Below are 15,297 nucleotides of genomic sequence, written 5' to 3' on the forward strand. Positions count from 1 at the left end.
ATCTGTTCTTGCCCAGCAATGCAGGGGAGTTCCAGGAGACAGTGGGTACATTGCTTTCTTGTCACGTATGGCTATGAATACACATAGAAAGGCCTTTTATGGTTCATTTAAGCTCAGAATTCTCAAAGTTGTATTCTTGAGTGTTGGTACCATTGCTCTGGCCCGTATTTCTCTGGAGCACTAATTTGCCTTTGTAAAACAGCCATGAAATCCCCACTACTACTCCTTTTTACAGTAAAAAAAAAAAAATCACTTTGAGAGTAATGGGCCATAGTTTCCTGTCATATGCAATTGCTTTGATATCAGTGTAACTGAAACCTGAGAGGAAAATTAGTGTGAGATTGTTATTCAGAAGATATAATGAATGCTGACATATACGACTTTCTCTAAAACCATTTCTAAAAGTTCTCTACTGACCATGAAATTGTTTTTCTTTGCAGAGGAACTGGAGAATGGACGTCGGTTTGAAAATAACTATGTACTTTTGGCTGATTTTAGGGGAAAAAACTCAGCATAGTAGCCTTGACTACCCAATTTTGACTATTCAATGAGCTATCTTAGAAAATATTATGGGGCAGATCCTCTACTGATATAAATTCTCATAGCTCCATTATGAAGCTATGACCATTTGCACCAGAGAAACATAGGAATTGTCACACTCAGACCATTGGTTCATTTAGTTCAGAATCCTGTCTCCAGCAGTGGCCTTTATCAGATGTGTCAGAAGTAGATTCAAGAATCCCCATAAGGGACAATTATAGCATAACTCGCTCATAGGGGAAGTTTCTTCTCAACACCTATCGGCTAGAAATTGACTATCCCCTGAAGCGAGAGGGTTTTATAGCCCTTATACATCTTATCCTATCTAATGTAAAATTATCCTTACAGCAGTGTTTCCCAAACTTGGGACGCCGCTTGTGTAGAGAAAGTCCCTGGCGAGCCGGGCCGGTTTGTTTCCAGCAGCTCCCATTGGCCTGGAGCAGCGAACCGCGGACAGTGGGATACGCGATCGGCCGGACCTGCGGACATGGCAGGTAAACAAACCGGCCCGGCCTGCCAGGGGCTTTCCCTACGCAAGCGGCATCCCAAGGTTGGGAAACACTGCCTTAGAGTATGAAAACCTATATAAATGAATGATTGCTTTAGGAACAAAGATCTTTATTTTCCTCCAGTTTTATACTGGTGTAATTCTGTTGGCTCCATTGGAGATACTCCTGCTTTACATTGGTGTAAGTGAGAGGAGGATCAGAAGCTTAGACACTCAGGTGTGATTACTAGAGCAGGCAGAATCAATTAAGGACACTATTAGCCCCTACCATAAGTTTTTCTTCTTTAAAATGGCCACATTGGATATAATGTTGTGAAGGGAGACTGGGGTCCTTTATGTATCCCCAGAAAAGGTACAGCACAAACCATGTTCCAGGAATCAGGACCTGCAGCAGAGCCACTCTCCTAGGAACCTAACAAAAACAGCTGGCCAGTAGATGGCTGCCTGATTGACTAGATCGCCTGATTGGTTTGAAGTGTCAGCAGCCCAGCACTTAAGCCCAGCAGCAGTTAAGTGTCTCTTCAAATCATGTACTCATGGCTGAGCTAGCTCCTGTGTGTGCTTGTTCCAGCCCTGCCCCACTTCAGGGAACCTGTTTCTGACCCTCAGATCTGATTCCTAATTTCAGTTCTGGCACCTAGCCTCTGACTGTGGCTCTGACCCTGGGCTCTGGTACCTGTGCCAGCCACCAGGCATGACTGCCCATGTCCTGGCCACTGACACCATGGCAGTGCCAGTGTCCTCACATAAGCCTTTTTAGCCATCATAAAGGTGAGAGGAACCTCAGCTAGGATGAGAGGATAGTTGTACCTCTGCATATTTAAATCTTCAGTCCACTGGAATTTCCATATTCTCCATTTACTTTTCCCTGCCCATCTCAAAAGCTTGACACTGAGTGAAGTGATCCTCTTTCAAGGTCTGTTGGCTCCATCCTGGATGCTCAGATGGGATGTCTTTGTAGGGGTGATGGAACAATTTGTATAGTGGGGTTGCTGAGAGCCATTGAACCAAACTGTATATAATGGAAACTGCTACTACTACTACTTTAAACCAGGAGTGTGGTAGCACCCTGTGCACCTCTAGTTCCAGCACTTTGTAGTGTTCTCATCCCTTGCTCATCTGGGTACGGTGACCAGATAGCAAGTGTGAAAAATTGGGACACTTTATTTTTTGGGGGGGTGGGGTGGGGGATAGTATATTGTTGCCTGTATAAGAAAAATCCCCTAATATCAGGATGTCTGGTCACCCTAGATATGGGGAACTTGGGGCCTGAAATTTGACACTGTGCATTGCATAGCTACAAGCTCACCCAAATGGCTTTGATGGTGCATTCTGGAATAAAATAGTCTGTGACCCACAATTCTCATGTTAGACTATTAAACAGGCTTTGGATTTGTAATGATTTTGTCACTACCAATGTGAGCTGGATTATTCTACACCATGTTTGTGAAAACTAGTATTTCTTTGTATTCTACCTTTGTTTTCCTTTAAATAAAGGGCACGACACAGGCTACTGAGCTATAAAGGCTTTACACACCAAGGGGCTCTAATGATATTGTGCCAACTCCATGAGGGAAGGCTGAGTAGCTCATGCTGGGATAGGAACCCAGAAGTGTGTGTGTAATTTTTAGCTTTATTCACCAACTTCCTGTCTCGTGTTTTTTACCTAGTTGAAGGATATGAACAGGAATATCATGGCTTTTACTAAAAAAATTATATATAAAATGTGTCTTCCCTTCTGCAATTTTATAAAAAAAAAAATCTGAAAGAAAGAAAACAGGAGGAAAACTTTACATGTTTTTCTAATTCCAGTTTGTTTTTTAAACAACTGTTAATAGTTTGTATTTGGTAACATGGTAAATTAGTCAAATGTCATAGGTTGAATTTAGTCCAACTCCAAATGGTTAATACTACAAAACAGTGGTGGGCAACCTGTGGCCCATCAGGATAATCTACTGGCAGGCCGCAAGACAGTGTTTACATTGACTGTCCACAGGCACGGCGGCCCACAGCTTCCAGTGGCTGTGGTTCGCCGTTCCTGGCCAATAGGAATTGCTGGAAGCAGTGCGGGTGGCCATGCTTGTGGATGGTCAATGTAAACACTGTCTCGTGGCCCACCAGCGGATTACACTGATGGGCTGCAGGTTGCCCCCCATTGCTATAAAAGGTGACTCACATTTTTCTTGTGCTCAAAGGATCAAATTCAACTATCACTGAAATCAGTAAAAGACTCCCTTTGACTGTAATGGGAACTGGATCAGACCCTAAATGAAGACAGATTGTATTGCTTTGATATCACAGCCTTGCAATAAAGCTTTCTGATGATATCATAGCTACACAGAAATAAGCATTTATTTTACTAGCTGGCATTAGGATTTTTGCTACATCCATTAAGAATAATACAATAGACTCAATACATTAAATAGAATAGAACATGATATGCATTTTTATGCCTCTGATTTTAATTTCCATATTGTACCATGTTTTTTGTTTGTTTTTATTTTAGCCTTCGTATATGTGATACTAGTGAATTGCAAGAGGGCTTATAAAAGCCATGGAACAGTGGTATATAATATTACAGATAAAGCTTTGAAAAAAGTGCAAATAAACTAGCTTAAAAGTATTGATGTTAAAGTGTTTCAAGTTGCTGGTAGCAGGGCTGGCCTTACCATGAGGCGAACTGAGACAGCCGCCTCAGGTGCCAGACTGGGGGGGGGGGGGGCACCACTAGGACCCAGAGTGTAGAAAATTGTGTCTGCTGCTGTATTCTCTCTGCTCTAGATGCACAGAGAGGGTGGAGTGCTGTGCTGGAGGAAGGAGGGCACAAGAGACATAACAGGCAGGCAGGAGAAAAGGTGAGAGGGAATAACAGAAAGCAGCAGAAGCTTCAGGGAGAGAGAGGAGGAGGCGCCTCTTATGTACCTCTCTAGCACCCCCAGGAGCCTGGACTGATTGACACCAGCTTCTCAGGGAGCTTCCTGTTTCCTGCTGCTTCCCTGAACCCACTTGAAGAGAACAGGCAGTCAACTGAAGTAGTAGGAGCCAGTTAGGCCCTTAAGATGCTGATATCTTCCCTCACTCAGGCCCTGCTACCAGCCTGCTTATTTGTCCCCTTCAACTGAGTGTTGAGAGCCACCATAGCTGGCACAGAACAGCAGTCATGAGTGAAAGAAGAAAACGCGCCTCCGGGGCAGCATTCAGAAAAAGAAAGAAAGCAAAGGAAGCTTTTCTATCTAAGCAGGAAGAAGCTCTCCTGAGATACATAGACACAAAAGTTCACGGTGAGCCTTCCGGCCCCAGTGAGGATGTGAGTAGTGAGGAGATGCCTGATCCAGTTAGTCAGAGTGCAGGTGATCTGGCAGCTACTGCAGCATCCATATCCCCATCTCAGATTGATGTAACCATGCACATTTCTGAAGAAAAGTGCAGATCAGAGTGTGGTGGAGGCGCAAGAAGCAGCTGCTGCTGAGTTTAGTTCCTTAAGTCTAGATGATCCAGGACTGTGGACCCACTTGAGCAGTAGCCTGAGGGACTTCCTTATACTGCATGGTCCATAACAAGTGAAAAATTTCATGTTCCCCAAAGACAACAAAAATAGAAGTTTCCATCCAACACATTACTGGCGTGAAATCCCCAATGGTGACAAAGTGGTGAAATCCCCATGGCTTATGTACTTAGAAACCCAGAATGCTACATACTGTTTTTGTTGCAAACTCTTCCAGTCTAATGTTCCAGCCACATTGGGTTCTACAGGAACGAAGGGCTCTTTACTGACAAAATGTTCTGAAAAGGCTCATTGCCATTGTGAGAATGCTTGCTACCCAAAACCTAGCACTGCGTGGCACTTCAGATCAGCTGGATGTGCCAAACAATGGAAACTTCCTTAAAATTGTGGAACTGATGGCTGAGTTTGATGCTGTACTCCAGGAGCATCTAAGAAGAGTCACCACCCAAGAAATGTACACACACCACTACCTTGGATAAACAATTCAAAATGAGATCATGCAGTTACTGGCAACAAAAGTCAAACAGAAGATTGTGGCAGATCTGAAGTCAGCAAGATATTACTCTGTTATTCGGGACTGCACACCTGACATCAGCCATACGGAACAAATGACTTTAATGGTGCGTTTTGTAACAACAACAGAACCTAGTGAAAATGTCCCTGCAATGGTGACTGTCAGAGAGCATTTTCTAGAATGTATTGACATTGATGATACTACAGGAGCTGGTATGACAAATGTGCTTCTTAAAAAGCTGGAAGATACGGGAATTGCGATAGCTGACATGAGAGGTCAGGGCAACGATAATGGTGCCAACATGAAAGGAAAGAACAGAGGAGCGCAGACATGGATCCAAGAGTTAAACCCTCGAGCTTTTTTTGTCCCATGCAGTTCTCATTCATTGAACTTGGTGGTCAGTGATGCAGCATCAGCTTTTAGTGAGGCTGCTGAATTTTTTAATGTAATTCAAAGCATCTATGTATTTTTCTCTGCATCAACTCATCGATGGCAAATTTTGAAGCAACATCTGGGAACTTCCTCTCTGACACTGAAACCACTGAGTGCCACACAATGGGAAAGTCGATTGGAGGCGATAAAGCCTATCAAACACCAAATTGGGAAGATAGATGATGCCATAGTTGCCATTATGGAGGATAATGCTATGACAGGAACAGTTTGTGGGAGAACAGTGGCAGAGGGAAATGGAATCACCAGAAACATACATAACTTCAAATTTCTGTGTGGCTTAGTGTTGTGGCATGACATACTTTTTGAAATAAATGTTGTAAGCAAGAGACTCCAAGGTGTTGACCTTGTTATATCTGCAGCAATGGAACAACTGGACAAAGCAAAGTCATACCTACAGTCTTACCGGTCAGATGAGGGATTTTAAAACATTCTGAAGAGTGCACAGAAGTTGGCAGAGGAACTTCACACTGAAGCTATTTTCCCACCCATTCAAGAATACAAGAGTCACCGAAGAAGACATTTTGATTACGAGGCACGGGATAATCCCATGAAACCCTAAACAATTAAAAGTTGAATTCTTTAGCCAGGTGCTAGATTGTGCAATACTGTCAGTTGAAGAACGTTTCATGCAGCTCAAGGAATACAGCAGTATATTTGGGATGTTGTATGATATTCCAAAATTCCTAACTATACCTGAAGAAGACTTACACCAGCAATGCAGGGCACTAGAGACAGTGTTGACACATGATGACATGCACGATATTGATGTGAGTGATTTAGGTGACGAACTGAAAGCCCTTGCAAGATACATTTCAGCAGGATCAACTCCAAAGGCTGTTCTGGAATATATGTGCACAAATAAGATGACCACCCTCTTTCCAAATGCTTTTGTTGCTCTGTGCATACTTCTAAGACTTCCTATGACTGTTGCCAGTGGAGAAGGCAGCTTCTCCAAGCTGAAGTTAATAAAAACACATCTACGCTCCACAATGACACAGGAAAGGCTGGTCGGCCTTGCAACCATCTCAATAGAGCATGAGCTGGCCCAGACTGTGGACCTTCGGGAAGCAGTTCAAATCTTTACAACCAAGAAGGCATGGAAAGCACCACTTTGATTATTCAAACAGATAAAAATGCCAGTGTTTACTATACAGACAAGAAAAGTTACATTTGCTGTTCAGGCGTTTGAAAGTTAAGTGTTACAAAATTTTTGAACAAGGCATTTAAAATTGTTAGTTCTCCTTTATTGGGGTAGGTAGCAGATCAGTACCATGAGAGGAGTAGAACAGGAAGAAGGCAAAATTGAGACCTTTCAAAGTTTTGGCCCAAGCGAGGAGGCATGGGGGCGTCATTTGAGCTCCCCACCTCAGGTGCCTAAATGTTGTGGGCTGGCTCTGGCTGGCAGGTAAATGTTAACTGAATCCAGGGACATGCTTGTTACTGTGGACAATATTAATATTCATTCACTTCACAAAGGGTGTGTGAGAGTTAATCAATTCATCTTTTTACTGGGTTTTGAATATGTAAAGTCTATAGCCCCAATCCTGCTCATACATAAGCACATGCTTAACTTTAAGCATGTTAGCTTCATTGAAGGGAAAGAGACTATTTACAAGGTGTGAAGTTCATATTCTTAAGTGTTCACAGGATCAGGGCTTATGTAGGTGCAAGATTATTATAATGTAAAATAAAAGGGAACGCAGGGCCCTACAAGAGCTCCTCACAAGCAGCATAGCCCCACCAGTTACGCTGCATCCTGGGCTGTCCATGTCCATGGAGGGTTGGGAGAGAATTTCAAAATGTGCTAATTTCAGTCATATATTGTAATGGGCTTCCCCTCTCCTGTTGGCTGGGTTGCAGGTGAGTGTGGTTTGAGAAAGGCTGGGAGATTGGTAATTTAAACGAAGTGGGTTTTTTGGTGGGGAGGGACGGGGGTGCTGTCTCTTGTCAGCTCCAGGCAGGCATTAGATGCAATGTGAGAGCTCTAGTTGCGTTAAAGTTTGTTTGGAGTTTTAGAAAGCACGGTCCTGCTTCATTCCTTCAGCTCTTCCTGCTGCTACAGTGTTATGAGATGGAATTTCTCAATAGACCAAAGAAGCCAATTCTTCTCTCTCAAATATTTTTAGAATTATGATTTTGCTATGAATGAAAATTCAAAGTTAAGACTGAAGCATCATCCTTGAGCTTTTCTGTGCTCACATATTGTGCAGCTGCCAGAGAGTGAATTCTTGGGTCAACTGAATTTACTTGTTTTGCCAAGGCAGTTTTGCCATCAGTGGAGCTAGGATTTCACCTACAGCTTTTGTAAAATCACCCACTGGTACTTCAGACCTTTGAATACTTCGGAATAATAAGTGAAAGACAAATTGACATATTCCAGTCAAATGTCCTTGCTCTTTTTGGTTACAACATTAAGGTAATATAACAATTTTTGTACTTAGGCCAGGGTACATAGTTATTTTAATAAATAATGGCACGAGATCCATTTTATAACCTTGCTAATGTTGCCAAAACCACACTGAGCTTACAGCAGAGGACCATGTTCTACGTCAATTGAAGTGTTCAAGTCCAATAATCTGGATGAACCCTTCTGGGTGACAGAATTTCATTCTGCATTTCCAAATAATTTGTGGTGATCTTCTGACAAAGCCCTAACACCAAAACAACATCAAGTAATCTGAAATTCCTGGACTAAAACTATTATGAACATATTCAAGAAACAAAACTGATATCATCTATGTACGTAGTAGAATTGAACAAAAATAGGAGGAGTACACAGTAAAAATATCTATATGGCTATAATGGGACAGATATAAGAGCTGGGTATCTGGCCCTATTTCTTTCTCTTTCCTCCAAGCTCTTAATAATGATGTGCCACCTGGAAGAGATTAAGAATTTTTTTGTTAAATATTTTTAACAACTCATATTTCTTTGAAAGCCTGAAGTAGATTTATCTCATCACCAGAAAATATGTATCATGTTTACAGGTGTCTAGAGGTTATGGCAAGATAGGCAATAAATACGTTATACAAAGTATATTATACATGGTGTACTGAATTTAAAAATCATATAGTAATTGTAAGGAATATTATCTGTTCAGAAAATTAAAACAAATTTGACTTAATGCCAATGAAAATGTCCTATATTTATAAAAGAAAAAAAAAAGCCTAAAAACACAAAAGAAAAATCAAATGATGTTTAATTTGGCCTATAAAGTAAATCTGGTGTTGTAACTGTGTTGGACCTAGGATATTAGAGAGACAAGATGGGTGAGGTAATGTCTTTCATTGGACCAGAAGTTGTCCAATGATAGATATTACCGTACTTACTCACCTTGTCTTTCTAAAGTAAATCTTGGCATTTTACAAGAAATATGGGCATAGCCCTGTGAAAACAAAAATTTACCGGTATTAAATGACATACAAACAAGAAGAAATGTGTTGCCCATAATTCTGATCCTAATCCTGCAAAGTACCGAGTGCCCTGAAGTTCTCTTGAAGTATATGAGCAAACTCTCATGTCATTAGGTGCAGTCAATTCTCTGCCATATGGTGCTAGCAAACAAACGAGTTCATAGGCTCTTAAGAAGCAGTGACACAAATCATTGTGAGGCATTGTCACTCTTCAGCTTAAAAAGTGAAATTAACTTCCCCTGTCTGTCTCCTGGTGTCACAATTACTTTCTTATTTTTACGTTTCTTTCCTTTGGCTGGTGAACAGACCCACACAAACAGGATGATATTGGCTATGCCAGAGAAACAGTGAAATTGACTATCCACAAGTTCTCAGTGCATGACCCTGATGCTCATGTCTTTCTCCCTGTTCGATCCCCCGTGGACAGTCCTCACTGCATGATACTCCGATACAGTCTGGTTCTTGAATGAACACTGGCTTCCCCAGCATCATCTTGCTCTGCTGTATTCTGGGGCCAATATATTATAGGGGCTGCTAGCAGCAACTGGCCATGAGTTGGTGATGTGACAGCCCCGTTGCAACTTCTCCTGTGATGAGAATGTCTGGATGGGCTGCCCAACCAGCCCTCTCTGAAATCCCAGGTCACCTCACAGATTAATGGATTTAGAGAAATGGAAGAATCAAAAGCAATGTGGTTGTGCAGAGGCCTGGGAGTCAGAACAACTGGGTACTCTTTGTGGCTTTGCTGCTAATGCGCAGTTTGATTTTATAAATTGATTCCCTCCATGTCTTGGTTTTACTATCTGAACAGGAAGCTAATGCTTGGATCCCCGTATTAAACTGTTTTGAGCTCCAGTGATGGGCTGAGGTTCTAGAACCAGGACCGGCTCTAGGCGCCAGCAAACCAAGAACATGCTTGGCATTCCGGCCCCCCCCCTTTTTTTGCTTCGGCAGTTGCACTCTCGGAGCTTGGGATGGCAAAATTTTTGCTTGGGGCGGCAAAAAACCTAGAGCCAGCCCTGTCTAGAATATGCTGAAGTGTTAGTAACCGGCTGCTTCCTGCTGGCTTTGCTGTTTCCTGCTGGCTTTGAAACAGTTCTCATTTTTCAATGACTCATCTGGGGTCTCACTCACTCCACAGAAATGAGAATAGGATGAAGCTTCTTTTCAACAGAAGTTGAAGACTCTTTTGCATTGAACTGTACCCTATCTGGCTGGTCCAGCAGGAATTATGTGTATGGGTGACTCACTGAATTGGGCCCAAACCTTCCTTTGCCCTTCCTTTGAAGCTACTTTTTAAGATCCATTGTTGAATATGGTCATTTTCTCTGTAGGTGGGGGCCCCTTAGTATTCCATTCCCTCCCCAGATGACCCCATTCTGGCTCCATCACAATTCATGGTATAACCCTGATGACAGCCGTATCCCTTCCACGGATGTGCAGTGCAGGGCTGCCCAGAAGATTCAGGGGGCCTGGGGCAAAGCAATTGCAGGGGCCCCTTCCATAAAAAAAAGTTGCAATACTATAGAATACTATATTCTCATGGGGGCCCCTGCGGGGCCTGGGGCAAATTGCCCCCCTTCCCCCCCCCCCCCCGGCGGCCCTGGTGCAGTGATAGACTTTGCTGTGCAATAATGCAGTATTAATATCTTCACTGCACAGACCCCTTTCCCCCTCCCTGGATGGGAATAGGGGGAATGTTGCAGGATAACTGGCATAAGGGAGGCTATTCCCTTTACAGAGTTCAGATATGTAGGCACCATATTAGGGATCTTTCATTATTCACCTCTCTTTGTTGTTGGGGAAGCACCTCCCTCTCTCTCCAGGGTGGAAAGGGCAGAATGTTCAGTGAGCAATGGAATCTACTTTATGACAGATTGAAAGGTGCATTAAATTCAAATGACTAGAGTTTGAAAGAGGAGAGGTATGGAAATACTGTACTATTCCTGCTGAATGAAAGTGACCACCAGATGTCGCTGTTGCCCCAGACAAACGAAAGAAAGTTATATTACATGTATATGACATCTTTGCTAAGACAGAGTTGATACTGGCCTAAACAATTTCCAAAGTTGTAACACATGCTCTCAGGCAAATCATGGAAGTTATCTTACAAAGTCAAATGACGATATTCCAGAGACACCAGTTATTAAATCATCAAGGGTCAAACTTAGAGATTCTCACTCAAGGAAAATTCTTGTTGTAGTCTGCGTAAGGGCTGCTGGGTTTGGCCTACTCCTGCATGACCTCTGTGCATGGAACTGCCATTGAAGTAAATGGGAATTACGTGTATGCCTGACTCACTGAATTGGCACCAAACCTTCATTTGCCCTCACCACCAGTGGAGACAGGGTGACTATAAAATATAACAAAACAAGGTAAAAACTGTAGAAATAGTAAAGTTAGCAAAGCAGCCTCCTAAATGACAAGTTCTAAAACAAAGCAAAGATGTAAAGGAATAACATACAGCTGCCTGCTAATGTCTTTAAATGCCTCCAGGAGCTGCTGCTAATGTACAGACCTTTCCCTCCCCTCCATCACATCCCAATACAGGCTGTGGTTTAAAAGTCCCAGCATAATCCATAATGTTTACCCCCTAATATGTCAACTGTATCTCTAGTTTTAGAAGGAATGGCTGCTCTCAGGCCATATAGGGCCCTGATCAGGTGAAGCAGTATAGTGGAATGGCATAAAACACTGGAATGTAGACGGTAGGAACAAGTGTAATCCTCAGATGATGTAAATCAGTGAAGCTCCATTAACTTCAATAGAACTATGCTGATTTACACTAGGTGAGAAGCTGGCCCTGAATCTTTTATATTAGTTGCAAAGATTGCTGTTTACATTTCTTCTACTAATATCTAGGAAGCAGAGGTAACAAAGAAAAAGATGTGGATTCGGATGCATGTTTGATTACAGAAGTAAGGGACAAATTTTTGGCTATGTCAAAAATGCTGAAGACTGGGGATTCGACGGGCTGTGAGAAGCAAAGTCAGACACTGATCCATTGGGAGTGACTGGACACATGAAAATATATATACAGTGGCATAGAAGCAAAACATACATACTTTCTACAGCTCTAAAATTCTTTGGCCTCTGCCCATTGATGAACACAGAACTGAGCTAATGCTGAGCTCTGGCTTTGCAAATGAGAAATAATAGAAATAACTAAGACTGAAAAAAGCAAGATAAACGTCACATACTGGAGAGCCTCTCATCACATGCTGCAAGATTTAACTACTGGACACATGGTATCGAAAAAGTCCTCAGCAAGCTGATAAGTATCCACTGAGGAATTAAAGACAGAATATAAACAGAGAACATGTGAATTAATCTCTATCATATTACGATAGTTAGCTTTTATACAAATCTGCCAAGAATGATGGAGTATTAAGATGTCAAAGATGAAATTGCAGGATTTACCTCAAAAAAGGTGTTTTAGGAGTTGAAATATAAGAAGGAAGAAATAAGAAGGCATGATAGTGTTTACTGACTGGTTGATGAATAATATCACCAGGGAGAGCAGCTACCGAAAACTAGGGTTACCATATTTGAACATTCAAAAAAGAGGACACTCCATGGGGGCCCCGGCCCTGCCCCAACTCCGCCCCTTCCCCGCCCCCGTTCCAACCCCTTCCCCAAATCCCTGCCCTGGCCCCGCCTCCTCCCCTGAGCACGCCGCATTTCCCCTCTTCCCCCTTCCCTCCGAGCCACGCGAAACAGCTGTTTCGCGGCGCAAGCACTGGGAGTTAGGGGGGGAACTGGGCACTCTCTCGAGTAATCAACATTCACTTTCTTTCTCAAATGATCAACATTCCCACTCTTTCTTGATTGATCAACTCTTCTTTGGGGAAAAATAATAATAGCAAAATCCCGGACATTTTTATATATTTAAAAATTCCTCCCGGACGGCAATTTAAGAACCCAAAAGCCGGACATGTCTGGGAAAATACTGACGTATGGTAACCCTATGAAAACATTCCAAGGAATCAATTCAAAAGTCCTGGTTTGCAGGAGTCTTCATGGCCTGACTCCCAGTGGTGGCAATGGTAAGTCTTCAAAGTTCCCTATATTCTTCTTGTGTTTGTGTTTGATGCTTAAACCTGTGTGCGACACTACTTTTTTATGTGTGATGGGTTTGACTGCATGAGAGTATAAGCCACTGAACAAATAATTAGTGCCTGAAAGGGGTCGAAGGCCTGTTCAGGGATTCATTCTCAGTTCATGTTGTAAGTCCCTGAATATCATCTGCAAATGTAACCCAGATTTGTAATAGGGAGATTTCTCTTTAAGATATCTATAAAAGGGGGAAGGGGGACGAATGAGTTGTCTGGATCATTGTTGCTAGGCAGATACAGATTTAGCATTCCACACCCAGAAGTTTCTGGAATTGGGTATGGTAGTTTTGGGCATGCTCAGTAGGTTCCCTGTTTCTGGACTCAGACTCCATTGAGGGCAAGAGGTCAGTTTTGCAAACGGGTATCAGCATGAGTTGGGAGAAGCTGAACTATGGGAACAGAAGGGAGACTATTTCCCCTCCTAACTCTGAAGCATTTTGCAGCAGGCTAGTGATATTGGCAGTGTTCATTACAGAAAGGGGAAATTGGGAGGGAACACAATTTTTTTATTTTAATAATATACTTTGAATGTTTGCTTTTAGCCAAACTGTCTTAGTTAAATTGCCTCAACCAGTATGATTCACCAGCTCGTCTCATATTTAAATGTGACGATGAGGAAAGAATCATTTATATTTTGCTAGTCTCTGTTTTGTATTTTTTCTTCTAACAAGGTTTTTTAAACTGCATGGTTGGTTAATTAGTTAGCTAAGTTTCAGAGTAGCAGCCGTGTTAGTCTGTATCCGCAAAAAGAACAGGAGTACTTGTGGCACCTTAGAGACTAACAAATTTATTAGAGCATAAGCTTTCGTGGACTACAGCCCACTTCCTCGGATGCATCCGAAGAAGTGGGCTGTAGTCCACGAAAGCTTATGCTCTAATAAATTTGTTAGTCTCTAAGGTGCCACAAGTACTCCTGTTCTTTTTAGTTAGCTAACTGATTGCAGTAGAAGAATGGGAACAGTCTGCATGTATTCCAGCTGAAGATTTCTATAAATAAGGAGAGGGAAGGTGTTGCTGTGCTTTTGACTCAGCAGTATAGATTTTGATGATCAGAGACGGAGGAGAGCTCAACCTAAGTGTTTGGGAACTTTGAGTTACTTCTCACTGTATTACTGTGGGAACTGACCCTGTTTACATTCAGTTTTTCTTCTTTATGTTTATGTATAACTGAAGATAATGTATGTGGATTATAAAGTACCCATGTTATGCTGTAGAAATTAAATTATGTTTATAAAATCTTAGAATGATAAAGTTGGTAGTTAAGAATTAAGTTAATTGGTTTTGGACTTGATTGTGGGGAGGTTGACCCTGTGCAATCCTTGTTGAATATCCTCAGTGACTGAATCCTGGCTCTCCATGTGCCTTTTTGTGGTAGATTTTTAGATCCTAAGAGGAGGGCAGTGAAGCAAAGTCTGTTACACAAACAGTTATTCTTGCTACCTGTAAGTAACAGCACGGACTGGGTACTTTGGTATCTTTTGGTTATAGAATAAAATAATAACGAATAAACTTCACAACACCTTTGCTAGGTAGGTATTCTATCTATTTAAGATCTAGAAAAATGGGGAAGACGGAGTTTGACTCAAGGGCCAGGAACAGAATCTAGATCTCCTGATTCCCGGGCTGGACCTTTAACTCCTTTTCCTAAGTTTCCTTAAGTGCTTGCAAACCAGGCATCAGCTTACGCCAAGGTACCCATGACTCACTTGAAAACTGACAAACGCATAGCTGGAATCAATCTGGTTCACCTGTGTGTGTTTAGTATTGGAAAATAAGTATTAGTTATAAAAATGTGCTTAGTATTTAGGCTTTATTGAATGCTGTTAAGTTGCTGCCTGCATTAACCTCGTGTATAACATCTATAGCACATAGAGTAAGGTAGTGTTTGAACATTTGCACTGTAAGCCTCTGTAACTGTAAATCACCAGACAGGAAAGAAGCATTAACTGGTGTGAAATAGTAGTCTCCAACAGGTGTTATGTCCTGCCTGACAAGGCCCATCAGTGCCAGACAAGCTATGATGGAACATCAGAAAACAAGACTTTGTTGATTGCTCTCCTCTATCCACCATGAAAAGATGTGCAACTGAATTCCTCTTATTGGCTAAGTTTGTACTTTGAAGCAGAAGGGGGGGGGGGGAAGAAATAGGAAGCCCTAACAAGGAAAAACTATCTATTATGCTGCTTAGACTCTGAGGGGCAAGGATTACTAAGCATAAAGGAAACATCCCCATTGTTTAGTCTGGGTTA

General features: G+C 42.1%; 1 protein-coding gene across 2 annotated transcripts in view; it reads left to right on the forward strand.

Moving 5' to 3' along the window:
• LOC101950452 (uncharacterized) overlaps positions 1-3,671 on the forward strand; it is a 29,851-nt gene extending 26,180 nt beyond the window's left edge. For both annotated transcript variants that reach the window (XM_065559493.1, XM_065559495.1), the window contains one exon: positions 441-3,671. The gene's annotated coding sequence lies outside the window, so the exon portion shown is untranslated. The remainder of the gene's footprint in view (positions 1-440) is intronic.
• The last annotated feature ends 11,626 nt before the right edge of the window (positions 3,672-15,297 follow it).

Source organism: Chrysemys picta, chromosome 10 (assembly GCF_011386835.1).
Source record: "Chrysemys picta bellii isolate R12L10 chromosome 10, ASM1138683v2, whole genome shotgun sequence".
NCBI classification, from domain to species: domain Eukaryota; kingdom Metazoa; phylum Chordata; order Testudines; family Emydidae; genus Chrysemys; species Chrysemys picta.